Below are 20,843 nucleotides of genomic sequence, written 5' to 3'. Positions count from 1 at the left end.
ACTTAATGCTGAAGTGCCCATCTGTATCTAATAACGGCACAATACCTGGCTAAAAACTTCAGCGATTCTTAAAGAAGAAAATGCATTATGATCAAATCACCTAGGCTGCATGTTGTAATGACTGAGTGTTAATGCACTAGAAAATTAAATATCATCAGAACACGTGTAGTCGGAAGTGCAGCACCGCTTCCATCGATTCCATCGCGTTTTCCTTCGAGATGCACCTTGATCTGCCACTTTAGCTTGCTTCTCCTAGAATTAAAAAAGGGTCTCCTCCTCAAACACCATTATGGCAGGAATTCGAAGTGCGGGCTCTGAAGTGGTGCTTTTAAAGAACAGATAAACATGAAATAACATCTGGAGATAGGGGGGAAACGCACACTCAAGGATAAAGCCGAGCCGCCTCGTTATCGCACCTGTGGTCCCTGTGATTCAATTGTAAATGTCATCCCTCTAATAGGTTGAAAGGTTTTGATTACTGTTCTTTTTCTTTAAGCGGCAAAAGATAAAAAGTGATTGAGAGCTCTGTCTGTGGTAATCCGTTTTAGGTAATGCATTGCATATACTAAAGACCTGTTTCAATCCAAAAGGATTGCATTTTGAAAATAGGCTGAGAAGAATGTGTAATAGTCGGGCCAGTTGTATAATTCTGAGCGACAAATCAAGACAGAGTGAGTCGGGGACCCGGTTTTCCTCTCAAAAACACATCATATTGATTTCAGCTTAAATTTATGGGGAACAACTTTGACTTTGTTGGATGAAGAAGGAAGACGAAAAGGGAGGCACTGCCGATTTAGGGAACGGCATGAGATTATGATTCCGATAATTGGAATAAGCAAGCAGGCAGGCCGCATTTGTCTTCAAATATATATATATATAGATAGATATACGACTGAGTCAGTGTATGCAAAGAACTCGACCTTAGTCAGACCTGGTTTCAGAACACATCAGGGACAACGTTTTACAGTAACATGATCTTTGCAAAGCTGTTACCCAAAGGGTAAGGAAATTTCTGGATCTCTATATTAGTGTCAGGAGTTAACCTTTTTTTTTAATGTTTACAAGGGGGTATTTTTTCTAACCATCAATAAAAACACACTTTATGTTATCCATTTGTCAAACAGTTTATTTTGCCATTTTAAACTGTTTGTACATGCCATTGTTCCACACCAATAGTTTAAAACTTTTAATAAATCATTTTATTAAAATCTCAATATGCATAATTATTTTTACCTATAAATTCAATAGCTAATTTATATTTTTCATTATGCAAAAATAACTCGGCCTAAAATGAAAAAAGAACAAAACAAAGAATCATTAAAAACATTAATGGAAAAAACACAACAAAAATTAATCACATTTTCTGTGGTATTTTTCTCATTTTCTGTGCCATTTGTGCCACGGGAACCTATTATTTCTGACCGTGCTATATATAAGCTTAAAGCATAGTAAATTTAGTCACCTACTGTAGAAACTTAATGACAAGAAAACCGCAAAGTCCACATAGTCAAACACACTAAAAACACTCCCACTTCATAAATGAACAAGTTCAGCTCAGTTCTGGGAAGTCTTCAAACATGAATCGCAAGTTTAAATTAGTATCTGAATGGATGAGGTTTTTGAGTTGTTGTACAATGACACAATAAGTGCCTTTTACAATCCAGAAACGCTCCTTCCCTGCTCTATAAACACCATGTAAACTGCATAAACCATCATATTCTTTATTCACTGCACAAAAACGATGTCAGGCACGTTCCGCGTACAGTAAATCACATTTTACAGGAAAAGAAAATTCTCAATTGAGTCTCCGCCAGCGAAGAAAAAAAAAAAAAAAAACACCAGCGTGGGGATGTTTCATTTAAGATTATAAAGACAAAGGGGTCGAAATCGCGGCTCCTCGGCTTGAAATACGACTCCTTTTTGTGATTGAGACTAGCTTTTACTTGGATGGAAGGGGCACGGCATTCTTGTAAACACTTCTCTAAAAGATGGGATCAAAGTGGGATAACAAATGAGGGCGATGTCCATTTATTTTTCAAGAGTGTTACATCTGTTCTTTAGGGAGAAGAAAAGTGCTTTTCTTTGCAGATGACATGGCTGCTTTATGCAAGTTCCACCCAGACATCTCAATCAATTATAACCACATTGCACAGATTTTAGTCTTGTCTACTTATTGACGTATAGATCACCCTCGTTGTCATATAAGGTAGCAGCATGTGATTGTGCTTTTAAGGGGGGGAGCTGTATCACTGCATGTCAGTACAAGGCACATTTGGTTTGGCAAGCAAAATATTAACTCAAATTAAAAAGGTGGGTGCGCGTTTCTTTGCTGAATACCAGTAAATACTCTTTGTTAATCAACCATTATTTTCTAGTGTTTCTTGTAAGGCTAAAATTGCTAATGCACGGAAAGTGCTCCCTGTTCTAACCAATAATCTTTACAAATGAGATGATGATCAAGTGTCAGGTGCAACCTAAAAAGTGGTGAAAACTCAATCATAGGGGCCAAGCAACATTAAGGGCCACGTCTGGAGACATGCCTGCCGTGAACATGATGACTGGACAAGGTCTTGCAAATCGCGCCATGTCGGTTATTGAGTTTGGATCGGACCGAGTTTTTAACAGAGCACTCACACTCGCCTTAGATTTGGAGGAGGTGGTCGTTCCCCTTAACGTGATGATATTGATCCGGGACCTTAACGTGAATGATATTGATTTGTTCGGGAAGAAACATAAATGTCCTATTAGGGAAGCCAAATTTTTGCCCGTGATAAAATAAAGATAACAAACAGGGAGTGCAACAGGACGGATTTAGATAAAACAACACAAAATTACAATAACCCGAATATAAATTAAAACTTAGTCTCTGTTAAACAAGTTAAAAGTTCAATATCTGGTCTATAAAACAGGACGAGTAACATAAATGAATTCATACAACTCTTACCCTAAAAATGTGACAGTCACGCTAATGTCAAGAAGTTTACCTGAATTTATCTTACTCTTACCCTAAAAATATCCTTTTAAGAATAAATCCAGTTTACTAGCTTAATAAAAAATAAATACTAAACTATTCTTTTCTTTTTTAAAAGCATAGCTCATAAGAAATAAATTCTAAACTAAAAATTAAAGAGGTGGTTTGATATTTGCTATTTTACTAGCTGATTTGAGAAGGAAGACTTCCTTAGCAAACAGGTCAAACAGGGAAATACACTTTTGCTCAAGGCAACACACATTTACATAAAATATTAAGCCAAACATGATTAAATTAGTATTAAATGGAGAAAAAAAAAGATTTTATTTTAACATCACAAAAGTGGTCAAATATGCCAAAAGTGCCTTAAACTGTGTGTGCAAAGGTAGGAATATATACAAATGTCAGGGCAATGACTAAACTGTGTGTGAAAAGTTCAAAGGTAGGAATATCCCTATATAATATTATATATATAACCCCGTATTCTATATTATATAGCTCATATATAGATCCTATATATATATATTTTGATATATAAGGAAAAATTATTAATTATTTTTTTTATAAATTTGTTTTATTTTATTATTTATTTTTTATTTATTAAACTATTTAAAATAAAAAATTATTTTATTTTATTATTTATTTAAAAACAAATAAATCAAATTAAAAAAAAAAAATGGTATTTTAAAAAAAAATAAAATTAAAAAAAAAGAATAGAGCAACGTAAATGGAAGAACAAGAGGGGTCTTTTATACTCAAAGAAAATGGTGAAAACTGAATAGAGCGATATGCCAAAATCTGATTTTGGCATATCACTTTTGATGTATCAAGATATTTTAAGTAATGTGTTAGTGCACATTTAAAACAAACACTTTTGCAAACAGTGCACCAGTTTTTGGTGTATTTTTGCCATTATAATAATAATAATTACAATACACACACAAACAAGACACCTTGAACACGTTGTTTGTAATAGATAACAGATTTGATCCAGTTTTCATTAGCTAAATAAATTTGCAATAAAATTTTAAATAATAAAAGCATTAAAATGTTAAATTAAATTTCTTTCAATTCTTTGTCAATGCATTTGTCGAAAGCATAATCAGGCAAAAAATAGTTGTGCATAGCAACAAACAGCATTTAGAAAAGTATTGTAGTGGTTATTTCTATTAGACAATAAAACAAAATCAACAAAGACTTTAGTTCCAAATCATGCCCCAACTTTGAAGAGGGCTGTGTAAAGACGTGAAATGAATTTATAGACCAAAAATGCGTGTCTAACTGTACACGAGTCTGATGTTAGGCTACAGGACTGTTGACAGTAATGACTGCTCCGTGAGAAAGGACAAGATCTACAGCAGCAGAAGGTGGGGGCCATCAGTTGGCACTTAAAAGGAAAGGGTAAAGAAAGGCTAAAAGGAAATCATTAGCAGGTCTGGGGATCCCAGTCTCAGCGTGAATCAATTCATTTCAAATTGCCCTGTACATTTGTGAAGAAGCACCCCTGATATAATAAAGGCCTAATAGACACTGATCCAATTGTGTTAGGTTGGTTTCAAATTCCTACAAAACAATGGTTTCAGAAGAAGAGAGAGGGAGAAAGAGATGGTAGTCGACTTTCTATATTAATTAACCTCTCTCGTGAATGTTTCCATGACATTGATGGATATCTAGGACGCTTTTAAGCGCTCCGACTCTATGAAATTGCAACGTGGGTTTCCATGCAGTCAGATTCCTTTCAACTCCTGATGGGTTGATGCACAAAATGGTGTTTTTAATCTTTTATAATTAGATCTTAAAATGCCCTTCTAATTATGACAACTTCCGCTTTAAATGACCCTTTACCGAGGAGAGCCCACTGAGAACAGTCGAGCATGAACCACGTGTGCACGAGAGAGCGAGGAGTTCATCTAAAACAGCAGTATGAAATCAATTCTTACTGATCAAACTCCACACCCACATGACACAGACATTACATACATCAATAAACTTTTACCATCTTTTATAAAGCAGCGTTTTAGCACAGTTTTGCTTCCTTTTCATTGGGATTTCATCTCCTTAAAATGAAAATTTCATTTCAATAAGGAATTTCTAATGAACTTCTAATGGGGGGGTAACATTGGGGTATGAAAAAAAAAAAAATACTAAAAACATTGGGGTATGAAAAAAAAAAAAATACTAAGACATTTTTCAAAAAAAACTTCCCACACAAGAAAGAAATCCATACCACTTTGGAATGGCACGAGGGTGAGTAAACTATGCCAGGAAATTTTTTTATTTTTGGGTGAACTATCCCTTTAAAAATGTTCTGCCTGCCCTCATTCATAATCACAAAAATCCTAGCAGTCACTCCGATCGGTCTTCAGCATAAGTGTGCCGGTTCTGTTTACGACTTTAAACTACTGAAAAAAAGTGCATGAAAAGGGAATATCTCAGTCAGTTATGCCTTTACCCATCTTCCTTATGCAACCAAATCCACTTTCAAAAGGTCACATTCGTGATAAATAGATATATGCAAAAAGAGCCATTACTGATGACAAAGTAGAGCGACACACATTTTCCATGTGCTGCGAGTGGATTGAGCGCAGAGACCCGCGCATTACAGTGCTGATATTCAAAAATCACCGGTGGAGGCAATTTTTTTATGAATGTTCTGAACTTTGACGACTTAAAGGTCACATCGAATTTTAACATCAAAACAAAACAAAACAAAAAAATACAAAGGATACAATAGCAGAGAAAAGGACAGTTGAGAGTTTTGCTACAAAGGGTATTTACAAAGGTTTGAAAATAAGTATGACACGAAAGCCTGGACAAGATTCAGAATCCAGGGCTCCCACATTTTTTTTTCATGACTGTTCCAGTTGCTCTTTCAGCCAAAAAAAAAAAAACATTCTGAATTAGGCTAAAATACACTAAAATCACACTTTTGAATTTTCATGATTTTTCCATGATTGTGGAAATCCTGTTATCAAATTTATCACATCAACAGCATATCATGCCATTTCACTCTCTCAGGAGAGACTGGGTTTGAAAAGAACAGAACTAAATTATAGCAACATATTATGATAAGGAAATATTATGAATGCATAAATTAATATAATTAAAACTTTCTAATGAACCAGAAATATTTTTTTAAAGCCTAATATTAAGACATTTTGCATATTAAACCGCACACAAAAAGTATTGTAGTGGTTATTTCTATTAGACAATAAAACAAAATCAACAAAGACTTTTTAGTTCCAAATCATGCCCCAACTTTGAAGAGGGCTGTGTAAAGACGTGAAATGAATTTATAGACCAAAAATGCGTGTCCAACTGTACACGAGTCTGATGTTAGGCTACAGGACTGTTGACAGTAATGACTGCTCCGTGAGAAAGGACAAGATCTACAGCAGCAGAAGGTGGGGGCCATCAGTTGGCACTTAAAAGGAAAGGGTAAAGAAAGCTAAAAGGAAATCATTAGCAGGTCTGGGGATCCAGTCTCAGCGTGAATCAATTCATTTCAAATTGCCCTGTACATTTGTGAAGAAGCACCCCTGATATAATAAAGGCCTAATAGACACTGATCCAATTGTGTTAGGTTGGTTTCAAATTCCTACAAAACAATGGTTTTCAGAAGAAGAGAGAGGGGAGAAAGAGATGGTAGTCGACTTTCTATATTAATTAACCTCTCTCGTGAATGTTTCCATGACATTGATGGATATCTAGGACGCTTTAAGCGCTCCGACTCTATGAAATTGCAACGTGGGTTTCCATGCAGTCAGATTCCTTTCAACTCCTGATGGGTTGATGCACAAAATGGTGTTTTTAATCTTTTATAATTAGATCTTAAAATGCCCTTCTAATTATGACAACTTCCGCTTTAAATGACCTTTACCGAGGAGAGCCCACTGAGAACAGTCGAGCATGAACCACGTGTGCACGAGAGAGCGAGAGTTCATCTAAAACAGCAGTATGAAATCAATTCTTACTGATCAACTCCACACCCACATGACACAGACATTACATACATCAATAAACTTTTACCATCTTTTATAAAGCAGCGTTTTAGCACAGTTTTGCTTCCTTTTCATTGGGATTTCATCTTCTATTGCTAAGCATAAAAGTACAGTTCAGAACTTCTAATGAACTTCTAATGGGGGGGTTCAAATATTTTTATACAAGCAATAAAGGTCTAAAACATTGGGGTATGAAAAAAAAAAAAATACTAAGACATTTTTCAAAAAAAACTTCCCACACAAGAAAGAAATCCATACCACTTTGGAATGGCACGAGGGTGAGTAAACTATGCCAGAATTTTTTATTTTTGGGTGAACTATCGCTTTAAAATGTTCTGCCTGCCCCTCATCATGATCACAAAAATCCTAGCAGTCACTCCGATCGGTCTTCAGCATAAGTGTGCGGTCTGTTTACGACTTTAAACTACTGAAAAAAAGTGCATGAAAAGGGAATATCTCAGTCAGTTATGCCTTTACCCATCTTCCTTATGCAACCAAATCCACTTTCAAAAGGTCACATTCGTGATAAATAGATATATGCAAAAAGAGCCATTACTGATGACAAAGTAGAGCGACACACATTTTCCATGTGCTGCGAGTGGATTGAGCGCAGAGACCCGCGATTACAGTGCTGATATTCAAATCACGGTGGAGGCAATTTTTTTATGAATGTTCTGAACTTTGACGACTTAAAGGTCACATCGAATTTTAACATCAAAACAAAACAAAACAAAAAAATACAAAGGATACAATAGCAGAGAAAAGGACAGTTGAGAGTTTTGTTATGTGATCTACAAAGGTTTGAAAATAAGTATGACTAAAGCCTGGACAAGATTCAGAATTTCAGGGCTCCCACATTTTTTTCATGACTGTTCCAGTTGCTCTTTCAGCCAAAAAAAACACTTCTGAATTAGGCTAAAAATAACTAAAATCACACTTTTGAATTTTCATGATTTTTCCATGATTGTGGAAATCCTGTTATCAAATTTATCACATCAACAGCATATCATGCCATTTCACTCTCTCAGGAGAGACTGGGTTTGAAAAGAACAGAACTAAATTATAGCAACATATTATGATAAGGAAATATTATGAATGCATAAATTAATATAATTAAAACTTCTAATGAACCAGAATATTTTTTAAGCCTAATATTAAGACATTTGCATATTAAACCGCACACAAAAATTGATAAAGTCAACCTTTTCAACTGGTTTATGGCAGCACTGACACACATTTGAACCCACACAGATGCACATGCGCTCATTAAACAGATGTTTGCCAGCAACTTGCCTCACTCAGCCCAGGCTAATCTGTAACACTAGCCTAACTAGTACTCAATACTTTCGATTACAGACCTGAAATATTTCCTCTTAACATGCAAATCAATAGAACACGGTAAAGCAGAGCATTTGCTGGAAACATTTCTGTTAATGTGGGGCAAATTTATCTTAATCGTTATTATTAACTGTTGGGAGATATGTCCAGCTTTCACATGTGATCATTTGTTTCCGCTAATGAGAGAGCCAAAGCGGCTGTGGTGCCGGAATTACACATCCGACACACTTCGCCGGCTCACCGAGGTGTTCGATATAAGACTTGTTCACATAGCTAAAAGATGCTTAAAAGATTTTTAACGAAATGCAAGTTTTGGGATGTTCATTTAATCTAATCTCCTCGGGGAAAGAGAAAAATAAATTGACAATAACCTGCTTAATAAAAAAAAAAAAAAAAGACTTAGACTTGCACTTTAAAAAATAGACCTGAATCTTGAGTTTTTTATTTTTAACAGTTATTTTGGACACTTGTAAAATGTGTATACTAGAGGTTTTCATCATAAAGCAGAATTGTCCATATGGCTGATTTAATGTGATTTTTTGTTTTGTTTTCAGGAATCAATTTAATTTAATATTGCTTAATAAATAATAACACTTAATAAAATAAACAGTAATCTTGTGGTCTAAGGGTCAAATATAGCTTAAAAATGATTACTCGTTTTTTTTGCCATTGTTTTCGGACATTCTATGGAAGAAAAAAAAAGTGAAATATGTGTGTATGAGAGAGAAAGAGACAGAAAGATGAAACTGTGGCCCCTGGACTTGGCAGTGAGGGGGAAAAAAACTGTACTTAGTCCGGCTCACCGCAAATATTCCAGCAGTAATCCAGTAATGGATACTTCCTCAGCTCCAAAATTGGTCAAAATGTTTTCATACAATAATTTAATTCAGAAACACTTTTACAAAGCAAGAGTAATCAATTTTAATTAGTTGATTCCCCCCCCAATTGTATAAAGTTTAATGTACTGCCATCGATCCTCTTTGTTCTTTAATGCAGTGCTGCTTTCCTGTAATTTGAGGCTTTTTTTTTTCTCTACTTTTACAGTCAATGATGACATTCGGTGACAGGCCATGCAAAATGTTTTCGAGCTGCAAATAAGCAGAGCGTAAACACATACACATATTCAAAGCCACAGCAATTCATAACAAAACCTGAGGGGAAAAAAACCCCAAACATCCGATTTTAAGACAATCTAAAGGAAACGGAGCACAAATTAATAGCAGCCTATCATGACTTAGTGGCACATCCTAATAACACGTTGCGATCCGTCTCACAGATAAACACAAAGGCGGTCTTAAACCTGACGCTGGATCCTTGTCCTTCATTTTCAGAGACACTACCACCCTTCACATCCAATTAGCTAATTGAAGCAAAATGAAAACAGCACCAATGGCAACAACGCCGCACTCGTGTCCAAACCACACAATGCAGGGTTTATGGAGGCGAAGGAAGAGCCTTCTTGTCAGCTACGACTGCCATAACCCTGATGAGTGTCTTCCCTCTCCGCTTCAGACGCCCACCTACCCATAATCACACACACATACACACAAAATCAAAGTGTACAATTTTGTGCCAACATCTCTCACATCAAACTAGCTAACACACGTAATAGTACGTTGACAATTAAACGGGAAATGTGCTTGCTGCTGGTTAGTTGATTAGGCATAAGCACAATATGACACTGAAAGAGGACGGCCACGCCACCGGCAGACAGATTGTGACATTCCGGTGACATTATCATCTCACGACGGCTTGCATTCAATAGTTCGAGATGCTTATTGCATGTTGCGGATCAACAGTTTTGTAGTCTTCAAAAAGGTGAGGAATTGGTGGTGTGACCCTTTTGTTTGATGACCCTCCTCTAAATTAATCTGAGGGTGGCAAAGATGGAAACAAATGGATGTTGAGCAAAAAATTATGTGTCAAGTATAACAAAAACGCACGGAACGGATGATACAGTTATATATAAGGAGGTAAAAAGCAGAGAAAGTTTAAAGAAGTAAGATCAGACAAGGAAAGAGACAAAGACAGGGCAACCTGGCCTCCCACGGCTCTCTGGGTACATCTCAGAAGATGAATACCACCATCTACTGGCTTCAAAAGGAAGTTTAGCAACAACAGGGCTCGTCCGAGTGAACCGACAGGCCTCCCAGGCTGTGTGATAGTCAGAGCTGTCAGGAACGATTAGATGACAATGGAGCTTGCATTTAAAGAGATACTCAGACCACAAATAGGGTCACATGACTGAGAAGAGCTGTTAGTGTTTAATCCACCAATGAGATTAAACCTTCTTCGAACCACAGCGGCACGGAAAACTAATAAAAAAATAATTCAGGTTTCCAGTTTTAATTTAGGGCATCCAAACAAACTGGAACATTTTAATTATCATAGTGAGTGAAATTGCATTGAAAAAAATTGTTTCTTGCAAAATGGTTTGGAATGGGGTAAAAAAATAACAGCGTGGCAGAGTGATTTATGCTTGTTGACTCAAATGGAGAATTGCTGTTACTCAACTGAGGCCACAGAATCTGAGAAATGCTCGTCTGCGAGAATAATCGTACATTTCTAAAGGTTCAGCCAGAATGTACAGGTTTTACTGCATAATTGCCCAAAGCATGTCTGCGGTACGATGGTGCCACCCAGTCCTGTTCTCAAACCTGCGTATAAATCAGATTGCGTAAAAACCCTCTTGACCCTGCCCAAGCAACAATAACCATGAAAAACACCAAAACACAATGAAATGAACAAGCAGAGATCTGATCACACGCTAAAGTTCAAACAAGATTGACAGATCAGACTGGCTTTCAAAGGGAAGTTTCATATAGACACACCTTAAAGGGATAGTTCACCCCAAATTGAATAAATGGTGACATAATTTTCATCCTTGTGTCATTCAAAACATGTATGACTATCTTTCTTCTGTGGAACACAAAAGACAGAATGGTTTTGTCCAAACTATGAAAGTCAGTGGGGTCCAAAACAATACTGAACCTCACTGACTCACTGCATTGAAAAAAACACAGACAGGGTGAGGGTAAATGATGTCAGAATTTTCATTTTTGAGTGAAGTATTCCTTTAAAAACAGTAAACAGTAGTGAACACATTGGTTATTGCAATCTAAAATTGCATTGTTGCAGTATCAGATGCAATATGTGCTCAATACATGAGACTCTACGTGAGTCTTTGCTGTGCCCGGAGGTGACCCGCAATGGCTTTATGGGGCATGAGGATCCAGACGTGTGTGTGTGTGTGTGTGTGTGTGTGTGTGAGTCCTGCTCCAGTGTCACAGCATGGCGTGTTGGAGCCCAGGGGCTGCGCTGGCAGGCCACTCACTGACAGACACACACCTGCTCTGACATTTCTGAGAAAAACACATGACAATACCTCTCCGCTGAGTCCCTCGGGACTGTTGTCCTTCTCTCTTGCTCTCTCCCCAACTCCTTTAAAGGAATAGTTCATGCAAAAACTACAATTCGGTCATTATTGCCACCTAATGCTGTTCTAAACTTGTATTTCTTTTTTTTCTGTGGGATACAAAACACATCGGCTCTAGGACCCGAATGAAATTTTTTTGACTGTTTTGTGAACTCATAACAATGTATTCACAAATTAGACATTGTTAATTTTATAATAAAGGCAAAAATCACGTGATGTGTAGAATTATTTTTCAACAGCTTTGCATACAGCTTATTGAATCAGAATTCAAAAATTTGTTTTACAAGAACACACTACCGTTCAAAGGTTCAGAGCCAGGGTTGTTTTTGAAAGAAGCCTCTTATGCTCACCAAGGCTGAATTTATTTATACAAAAATACAAAATAATACTATTACAATTCAAAAATATATTTTGTATTGTTAGATATTTGAAATTGAAATTTATTCTTGTAATGCAAAGCTGAATTTTCAGCAGAAATTACTCTAGTCTTCAGTGTCACATGATCCTCAGAAATCAATCTAATATGCTGATTTGGTGCTCAAAAAACATTTTTGAATATTATTTCTTAATATTAAAACAGCTGTGCTACTTTTTTTCATGACACTTTTAAGAAAAGAACGTTCAAAAGAACTGCATTTATTTTAAATAAAATTCTTCTGCAATATTATAATTGTCCTTTCTTTCACTTTTGACTCTTTTCATCTTTTTTTGAATTCTTCAATGCCCATTTACTGTAATTGAATGGGGGAAAATAAACAGTACATTCTTTAAAATGTATCCTTTTGCGATCCTAGAAAGAAAGTCACACAGCTTTTGAATCAAGATGAGAATGAGTAAATGATGATTTTCAAAAACAACCTCATTTTCAGCTTGAAGAAAATATAGCAACAATAGAAGTCATATAATTAATACTACACAAAAAGGCTGCTGACAACTCTCACATCTCCCCCAACTTTTTCATGACCAGCTTCTCCACAGAAGTGACCACTGCTGATTAACCAGGCAGCCCACCCAAAACGGTGACATGTGCCACACTTACTGCCTATTCTGAGTGTTTAGGCCTGTCTGCCATTCTCTTGTTGTCACAACACTAAAAGCCCTCGGGCCGCTGGTCCAGGTGTTTGGCAGGGCTGCCAGCAGCTAGCAGATACATGCGGGTTCCTGTTTCTTGCTGTTCTTCTGACTTGTAAGAAGTGTTAATAATACAGCGCTAATCTAAGATTAGGCTCCTGTTGATATACAAAGATAGAAAATGGTGGTTTATATGGATACATGCAAGTCCTCAGACGGACAGTGAAGTATTTTTTGGACTGTATAGCATACCTGACTCAGTCGGCACGGCAAAGAGTCATCATCAACAAAACTGCACTTACTACAGCCCAGAGGCAACTGCGATTTTATATAAGCACGTTCAAGCAGCGCCTTTGCCCTTTTGAGACCTATAAAATGCATAGTTACAGGCACTCAGAGGGGATTTACTTTGAGAGAAGCAGGTACAGATCTATAATAGTCTCTAGCAGCCTCTAGTGCTCACAAAAGGGGAAGCAACAGGTGCCTATATACGCCCTTATATTAAATACACAACAACTTCAACTGCTATTTTTTTTTAGTTCTTTAATGCTATAATTTTCTATGGCTTCGTATTACAGTTTTTCCGCAACTTCCTGTATGTTTACAGAGCTCATTCACTCCATAAGAACTTTTATATTCCATAATGCAGCTCACTTGACTGATTCCTGATTGGCTTGTTAAAGCTGTAATCTCCCAGCGCCACACAGAGAGAAACAAGAAGCCTATTAGCATCTTCTCTACATTATTTTTCATCAAACTGGTTAAAACTGACACATATTAATTAATATCTATTACTCGTTTTTTCCCTTTGAGGGGGCAAGATGTTGGGTTTGAAGGGGGGCGGGCAATTAGTTGAACAAAATAATCAAAATAGTGTATTTGAACGAGCGCTGATGAATGTCCCACGCCATCCCATCTCAGAGAGCGAAGTGCAATATATTCTTGCTGTCACGTTCTATTAAACAGCTATTACAGTCTTGATAGAACTATTAGTCACTTCATTATTAATAACATTAATGTATTTACATTTTAGTGTACATGCCAGTTTTCCAGCAATAATTTATGAAGTCGACTTCAAATATTTCATAATGTTCCTCCATCTGAGCCTTTTTGAGCTTATTATTGATTGTGAAAACAGACTGAATTTTTATGTTCTCTCTCGGCCGACCTCACTCACTCTCTTAATGTATTGGCGAGGGGGCCTCTGCATTAAGAGACTGAAACAAAGTGCATTTACATCTGAAGCATAACTTCATAATTTACATTCCAACATTTATTAGAGGTGACAAATGAGTGTTTGGTCCACTCGCGCTTTTCCACAATACGGCACTTATTCAATCCGCATAAATTACGGCGCGGGATTGAGAGTGCTGGTGCAAATGATTCTATTACATTTATGCGATGGTACACGCGTGTGTGCCCGCGGAGGTTATTTGAGGGGCGGGCGTCCTGTTTATGAACTAATCCATAAAGTGACTACCTACAATAAGAATAAAAAGTGTGGAATAATGTATAAAAGGCTGTGTGGGCATGCAGGCTTGTATGGGAATCCAGTTAGAGTAGAGCAAAGAAGACTAGAGTAGATAAGAGTACCATACAGTACACTGGAGGAGAGAACTAGAGTAGTAAGCACTGGAGTAAAGCACAGTAGACAAGAGTACAGTACACTGGAGTAGAGTACAATGAAGTAAAGCAGACTACACTAAATGACAGCAAAATAGACTACACTGGAGTAAAGTACACTAGGTCAGGAGTTTTCAAACTTGTTGATGCCGAGAAGATTCTTCTGCATTTATAATGTGTGAGACAATAAAAAAGTTTAAAGACAACAAAATTAAATAATTGCCATTGTATTAAAGCAAATTTCTTCTCTCCCTCAGCAGAGAAGGATGTAAATTAGCAATGGTGCACTAATCTGGCATGTTTACATTTTGTATTTTATACTGAAGCAGTATACATAAACAAACAAATTAATTAATAAAATAATTAGCACCCCCTTGTTGTTCCCTTTGGGTCCTTTAACCCCAGTTTAAAAGCCCTGGTCTAGACTAAACTTCAGTAAAATGCAGCACAGTACTCTTACAATAACAGACAAGTCTAGGCTGCTATAGTAGAGTAAGATACAATGGAGTGAACTCGAGAAGAGTAGAGAAAAGTAGACTACCTTATTGCTTTAATACAAGTGTACTTCTTTTCAGCACATTGACGTCTTGTTGCATCTACTGGATGAGAAGCAGTGGACCATCAGAGGGTCTTCCACAAGCCTTTCTCGGTCTTATTGGAAGAGGAGATGTTTCCAACACCTTCAAATCAGGCCAAATTTGAAGTTTTATTGTACAAGGAAATGAACCTTTGCCATAGCATTCAAAAGCAGATCATAGCAAACCCATGCGCTCCTAAACACAACTCTGGCCCAAAGTCTCAGTCGTGATTAAACAGCCTCGCCTCTTCCCATGTTAATATCCCAGCACCGATAACCACTATAAGTCAGCGTGTAATGTTAAATAATTATAGAGAGGAGCATTTCAGCAGTGTAGTTAGAAATGCACCATGGGAATCCCTCCATTTAAACAAATAACGGGCGCTGCAGGGGAGTTGGCAGATGAATTAACAGCTAATAACTTACTGCGCAGGCAGATAAAGAACAGTCCCAATGTGTCAATTACATCGCATTTTTCTCTGATTTCTAGACTTCCAAACATAATCGCGCACTTCAAAGAGGTACAACTAGAAAAATTTGGCTTTCGCAGAGCACCCTGGAGATGCTCTTTTCCTTTTTGCCTTATTCATTTGATCAAACGCTCCCAGAAATCAGAGAAGCCGCTGTCAGCGCTAGGCGTTTCCAAACGAAATGCTGCCTGCCGGTCGGTCCTCCTGACAGATCCTGGGAGTCAGAAACACGGGGCTTTAGTCCTACTCCTGTTCATTAAAATCACAGGGACAGGGCCTGCAATGAGAAAGATGCTGACATATCAAAGGCTCTCTGTACCTGCATTACCATAGTCATTTACTTATTAAAGCAGAGATGTTTCCTGTCAATCAGGGGGCCATCATGTCTCCTCATTTGCAGCGGAAAAACTGGCATAATTGCTTCTTAGACTAATCAACACAACTTGGAGTAATTATGCCTTGAAAGTGACACTGGAGGCAGAGGGGGACGTGTGCATGTGACGGGGGAAGGCAGTTACTGATTCGACCCGATCGTCAGTCATATGGCGAGTCTCTCTCTTTCCATCACATGCTATACTACTCTTCGTATCTGCCGCCAAGGAGAACCTTCACATCAAACGGAAGTAATTACAAAGCGCAAGCCAAACTGGTGTCACAGATCTCCTTCCATGCTCTTTAAAAACACGGCTACGCTATAATTAAAATCCTGTCATATTTCCATCATCATGTCGGGCGAACGTATAATGACACAGTTCGGCAGGCTACAGCAAAACTAGAAATTATAGATTTGTACTTGCCGTTCTGTTAGCATTAATATATTTGCCGAGATTTTACAAATTACGGCGCAAGTACAAATTATGTTTTATTGATTTCTGACTAATCAAAGAGTTCAGTTAAAGTCTGCCTTCAATGCGGTTGGCAAACTGCGGCCGTCAGAAGGAAAACGCTGAAAATAAACCGCGTGTTCCCAGGCAGTGCGGCCCAACCTCATCAGGTCACTGAGCAATGTGAAAGGAGGATAGTGTAACGTTAAACTATGTCATACAAAATTAATCTAGACACATGGAAAAGGAGCAGACGGAGAGAAATACTCACTGACAAACAGAGACGCACATCATAAAAGAGCATTTAATTAAGGAACCTTGGAGAATTTAATGGGCTATAACCCACAATTTCCTAAATTCGAGACATTCTCAGTCATTTTGACAGGCCGTAAAAGGAAGAAAGATGAAGCAAGTGGTATTTGGCTTGGAAGATCTTGGCTTGGCGAGAACAATATGACACAGACTGTAATGTTTAACAGGCTAGATGTCAACACAATTTCCTAACAAACATTCTCTGCGGTCAAACTGAAGACAAACTTTAATTACCAGCTTATACAGGCAAACACGAAACTATCATGAAAGCTTGTGTCTGGAGAATGGAAAAGACTCGTTCTGATGAAACAGGCGGTCATCGGGAGAAATGGACAAATAACCAGAGACACTGGTGACCTAGTCAGTTTTAATTGTTTTCCTTGAGCTGATAGCTTTGAGTCACCTGACAAATCTAATGAATCTTCCCACAGAAACGCCAAACAAACAAAATGCTGGATGTCAGAAACTACAGTTGATGTTAAGAAACTACAGACATTCAAACACTAATGAAAGAGACAAAACAGTGGACAGAATTGACCTATCGGTAAGCCCCTCCCCTTGAACGCAGATGAGCCAATGGCAGTCGAGTATCAGTTGCACGGGGAGCGGAACTCGGACATCTGTAGGTTTCAGAACATCAAATCAAAACATGATATGGACTAGTGTCTGTGAATATAAAGCCACAAAAAGACTATTTAAATATGAATCTTGCATGTCCTGCTTGTCTCTGTGTGAATGAATAGCTCATACACGGGTTTCGTTTACTACACACATACTGAAGCGCACAAGACGCTCATTGTGTTTTCAGCCTCTGCCACCTCGATATATGAGTACATAAACAATCTCCTGAACTGCTCTGAGAGTCACTTTGTGAGCTTTTTCTGTTTCTTGTGAGAAAAACTATTGACATGTCATATACAAATAGAAACTCAAAGGTCTTCACAGCGACCCGTCAAAATAAAAGTTTGGTTTAACTTGAAGAATCTGTGACAGAAATATATTAATGTACAGATAGTACTAGGGCTGCACGATTATGAAAAAATCATAATTGTCAATTATTCCCTTGAAATTGTAATTGCGATTATTAATTACAATTATCACAATTTACACTGAATGATTTTTATACCATTGCTTGATGCAACTGCATGCCGCATTTTTTGTGAAAATAAACAAGCTGAAAACACTCTAACTGAAAAAAAAAACATATAGTGCTTTTCAAATACATACATCAGATTGGTTTCTTCTTTAAATTATAAAACAGTAAAAATATGAATGGTTTATAATGTTATACTAAAACTAAAATTAATGGAAAAAACCTTTAAGATAACATGTAGAAAGAAAAAACTCATCTTAAGCATGCAGAATAACATAAGTGGACTTCGAACGATTAAAATCAGAAATTTAATAAAATTACCAAAACTAGATAGTAATAATTGTAATCGCAATTAGAAATTTAATTAATTGTGCAGCCCTAGATAGTACTACTACTAGGGGTGTGACGAGATCTCGCAGTCATTTCAGCGGTCATTTCGGCATCTGCCGTCTCACTAAATGAAGACGTAAAAACATGAACAACATCTCCAGAACTGCTCTGAGAGGGACTTCCTGAGGATTTTACCATTTGATTTGAGTAAAACTAGCATCATATCACATACTCAGAACTGTAAAGGTATTCACGGCAAACCATCAAAATAAAAGTCTGGTTTGAAATAACGACAAATAGAATGTAGTACTACTACTACTAAAACGAAACAACTAGCACTACTAAAATTTTGTTTGCCAAAAAATAAAGTTTGCTTAATTGTCAATAATTAAATGATAAATGATGAAATTAATGTTTTATGTCTTCATTTGATAGCCAGAAAAATTAAAATACACAACACAGAATTTCTGAGGGAAAAAAACTTTAAGAAAAAATTAGGGAAAAAATACATGTTTCATAGAGCCTTAACGCAATTTCTGTTAAACTTTTAATAAATTGCTATTAAATTGTGTAAGCTTTATGATTTCAATTAATTACACATGCTTTTTGATTAAATACATTTAATTTAATTATTAAAACAGCAAAAATAAAAATAAAAATAAAAAAAAATGGAAAACATAAAAAAAAATGGAATCAATAAAAACGAAAAAATAAAAAATCTGAATTAGGGAAAAAAGAAAATGGATTTCATATGGCCCTATACAAGGACTTTAAAACTACAACTTATGTACCAGATGATTCTAGAGAGAAAATGTCAACCTAATGTCAAAAGACTTTGGCAAGAGAAACATCAAAAGAAAGCAGCAAGATCTGATATCAGTAAAGATCCCCTTAACAGATTGTAAAGCAAAATTCACACACACACATAAAATAAGAAAATTAAAAGAAAAGAAATGGGCTTTTCATGTGGGAAGATGTCCAGCCATAAATCTATTGAATTTGGCCTCGGGGGGACCGGCTCCAGAAATCTGGTCCAACAGCACACATGAGACCAAAACCACAATGTAAAGAAATCTGGCCGCCATTTGTCTTTATCTGCTCTGCCATTTCAAAGAGAACCAGAAAAAAAAATTATATGACCAAAATCAAAAACTAACCGTTTACAGTTATGGAAACTACCATAAAAGAGGCTAAATAACACAGTCACTCAGACTAATGTCACAGAGTCAGGCAGAAAACAAATGAGGATTGGAGAGACGCCATTTCACGGTTCAAACGCAAAACTGGGATTTCTGGTTTGTGTCATCCCTCGGTCATTTAATGAGCATTTCACAGCAGTAAACAAACACATTCAGTAGGGGACTTTACAGATGGAGTTCTGAAATTATACACACTGGGGCTTCAAGAGGAAGCCAGGTCTCATCTATTCACCTCTAATCTGGTAAATTGAGTCAAAAAGAACGACTGAAACAGGAGAATGAGTCGAGCCAAGAGCTGTAAACACATTTTCCGAATCCCCTGATCTGCAGACTTCAAGCATGCACGATAAATCTGACGTGAAATCATAATTATAAAAGCAATTAGCTGACCCTGTGCCGCTCGCCCTTGGATGTGACAGTGAAAATTCATACAGAGGCGGCTGGGACAAGGTTGGTGGGGGGCGAAAAAGTGCAACAAAGCAACAATAAAACCGCAGGCCTTTCCTGTATCATTAACAACAAGCTCAAACAGCTCAGGACAAGACAGTGCCAATTGCAACAACACTAAATAAACTTCCACATCTCACACAAACACTTGGGATTTGAGGTCAATAATTCCTCAACCTATTTATACATCTCCAAAATGCATACTGTATGAGCACATTAATAATTTCAGCAAAGATTCTATTTTTTTATTTTTTTATGTCAGATTAATGCTGACCTAATATTTTTATATTTAATATTGACTTTTAATTTTTTTATATTCAGTTTTCAGTGTCACTTTAACCTAACTAACAAAATTGTATTACATAGAATTTTTTATGGAATAAACCTAATGCATATATATATATACACACACACACATATATATACACAGGTGCATATATATATATATATATACACACACATACACATACATACACATATATACAGGTGCATCTCAATAAATTAGAATGTCGTTGAAAAGTTCAACTCAAAACACCTGCAAAGGTTTCCTGAGCCTTCAAAATGGTCTCTCAGTTTGGTTCACTAGGCTACACAATCATGGGGAAGACTGCTGATCTGACAGTTGTCCAGAAGACAATCATTGACACCCTTCACAAGGAGGGTAAGCCACAAAACATTCATTGCAAAAGAAGCGGCTGTTTCACAAAGTGCTGTATCCAAGCATGTTAACAGAAAGTTGAGTGAGTGTGGAACTGTGGCAGAAAAAGATGCACAGCGCAACCTTATGAGGACTGTCAAGCAAAATCGATTCAAAAAATTTGAGTGAACTTCACAAGGAATGAACTGAGGCTGAGGTCAAGGCATCAAGAGCCACCACACACTGTCGTGTCAAGGAGTTTGGATACAGTGGTCGTATTCCTCTTGTTAAGCCACTCCTGAACCACAGACAACGTCAGAGGCGTCTTACCTGTGCTAAGGAGAAGAAGAACTGGACTGTTGCCCAGTGGTCCAAAGTCCTCTTTTCAGATGAGAGCAAGTTTTGTGTTTCATTTGGAAACAAAGGTCCTAGGTCCTAGAGTGGTGTTGGTCCACTGTGTTTTTTTGAAAACCAAAGTCACTGCACCCGTTTACCAAGAAATTTTGGAGCACTT

General features: G+C 37.1%; 1 protein-coding gene across 2 annotated transcripts in view; it reads right to left on the bottom strand.

The window, feature by feature from the left end:
* pex14 (peroxisomal biogenesis factor 14) overlaps window positions 1-20,843 on the bottom strand; it is a 65,609-nt gene that overhangs the window by 36,330 nt on the left and 8,436 nt on the right. The gene's annotated exons all lie outside the window — the stretch shown is intronic.

This window comes from Cyprinus carpio, chromosome B23 (assembly GCF_018340385.1).
Source record: "Cyprinus carpio isolate SPL01 chromosome B23, ASM1834038v1, whole genome shotgun sequence".
NCBI classification, from domain to species: Eukaryota; Metazoa; Chordata; class Actinopteri; order Cypriniformes; family Cyprinidae; genus Cyprinus; species Cyprinus carpio.
The sequence above is the reverse complement of the archived record's forward strand: the minus strand, read 5'-3'. Positions and strand labels throughout refer to the sequence as shown.